Source organism: Meleagris gallopavo, chromosome 6 (assembly GCF_000146605.3).
Source record: "Meleagris gallopavo isolate NT-WF06-2002-E0010 breed Aviagen turkey brand Nicholas breeding stock chromosome 6, Turkey_5.1, whole genome shotgun sequence".
Taxonomy (NCBI): Eukaryota; Metazoa; Chordata; class Aves; order Galliformes; family Phasianidae; genus Meleagris; species Meleagris gallopavo.
The window spans coordinates 14,992,257-14,994,621 of record NC_015016.2 but is presented as its reverse complement, the minus strand read 5'-3'; positions in this window follow the sequence as shown (position 1 = coordinate 14,994,621).

The following is a 2,365-nucleotide window of genomic DNA, read 5'->3' as shown; positions in this document are numbered from 1 at the left end:
AAAAAAAGTAAATGAACAGCTGAACTGAGCTCTGTGACCTGACTTAGGGAGAAAACCAGTGCTTCTACCCTGATGCAGAGTATTCCCATCCTTGCTAAAACGGAGAAATGCGTGTTGTCTGCAATATCTCCTTACACTTATATTAGTGGATTAATTGGATAACAAATATAAAATGTGAATAGTAGTGTTATCTGTACCAACGTGAAAACAATACAGTGTTCACGTGTCAAGAGAATTGAATATTTGCTCTTTGCTGTTCTGTTCTGTGAAAACAATACAAATTAATTAAATAGACCTGAAAAGAATAGTCCCAAGTTTTCTGCTTTGTCTTCATGTGACTGTGAGTTTTGTGCAAGTAGGCCAAGTCTAAGTCACCAGAGAACTTCAGTATGCACAACAGTTTCAGAGAAGTTACATTTTGCATAGGCAAATACTCTGTAGACTCAGCTTATATATGATGGTATCTAAATTCATATAGTACGTGATCTGAATTACTTTCGCGAAGTTCAGAGAAGAGTGTTTTGAAATATATTGCAGAGTTCATACTGTGACTGAAGGGATTTGATATTGGGAAATTTGAAAATTGAAGTACGTAAGAGTAAATTCTCCTTATGAAAAACAGGGATTTAATTAATCCAGCCAGATGTTCCTGGTTCTTATTGTACTCTCCAGTCATGTTTTTAGCAACTACATAGAGAGAGAATATTTTTGAATTAATATTGTTAAACTGATGTGATGAAAATTGAAGTATTTGAGGATAATTTTCTTTTCTGTTTATTTAGCGGGAAGTAGGAAGCCCTTAATTGTTTCCTTTCTCTGGATTGTTTTTGCCTTTAAATGCTGATAAATTATCATTTTTGCGTGTTTTATTTAATGAAGCAAGAATGAGTTACTGGTTTAAAGAAAACAAAAAAGTAAAAGAATGTTATCAGAGGCTTTAGAGAGACTTAATTTGTAGCAGAGGTCCTTTTCAACTGGCCCAGCTTAGCTGCACTCTACATGCAACTCATGGGAGATGCACATTCCTCTGCAGACCTCAGAGTACTACAGGCAGTACTGTTTACTGCCAGGTTTGAAGGCTTTTGCTCTCCTTCAGTAACAGGGGCCAGGCTGGGCTCCACCTCGTGTAAGAAACATGAGGACAGTTGTGTGCATCTGTTATTTCTGGTTACCACCTTTTTAATTCTCCAACAGAAAATGACATTAATTTCAAAGAATGAATACTGATCCCGGTTTTAGGCTGGCCAGTTAATCTTGCCTAATAGTATGAGTGTATTTTATATGCATTACAAATGTTTGTTTTAAAATGAGTAAAGTAGGAGGCGAACCTGAAGATGTGTGATTTTGCTCTCAGTTCCTTAGTGCTTCCTGTAAATATCTTCAATGCTACTTTTCAATTGCTTGCATTTTCAGAGTTTTATGACTGCGTTCATTATTGTGTTTCAACACTTGGTCTCAAAAATGAAAATTGGATGAAATTGCAAGAATGGTGATGATGTGATATCCTTTTCCACCAAATAGATGGAATCAGATCTTTATAGAACATTTTAAATGCACAGCTGGGCAATTGAAAGCACACTTATTTCTGGAGAGTCATGCTAGGGAACTGTAGAACATATGGCAATTTAGTGATTGGATTTAGAACCGTAATTTGACTGTATGGGATCCATCATCAATTATGATTTTTTTCATTTAGGTTTATTTTTAGTTTCAAGGCATTGTGACATTCTGAAGTTTTCTCATTAAAAAGACATGGCTATGTATTTACTTTTAGTTCTTTATGATGTTTTGGTATGGAAAATGTCTTAATTTAGTTATTCTTTGCTTCTGCAACTAATAATGTGAGTTACCTAGTGAGGTCATTATCAAGTTTAAATGAGAAAGTGAGGAAACCGGGTTGTTGGAAATACACATTAGTTTGTAGATTTTCCATTTTGGAAGTAAAAACACCAGAAACATAGTCTTCTATCTGTCAGTGTGAATCTGCTGAGTTTTGATTAAAGCTGCTAGAGTTTTATTGATAAAATAGAGTTTGACATAAAGTGATACAAAAAAAAAGTGTGAGAAAAGGTCATACTGTTCTCTTGCAGCTGCCTCAAAATTCTGAATTCTTCCACAAACACTAGTGACATTCTTTGGTGAATGCCAAGACTCATACTTGAAGAGAACGTGCATCTTCTGACCTCTGTGTTACACCACAGGAAACCCCAGTATTTCAGACGGACAATCACAGAACAATTTAGGTTGGAAGGAGCTCTCGAGGTCTCATCCAGCCTCTGCTCTGAGCATGGCCAGCTGAATGAGGTTACTTAAGGACTGCCCAGCTGAGTTCTGAATTTCTCTGAAGATAGAAATCACACAACCT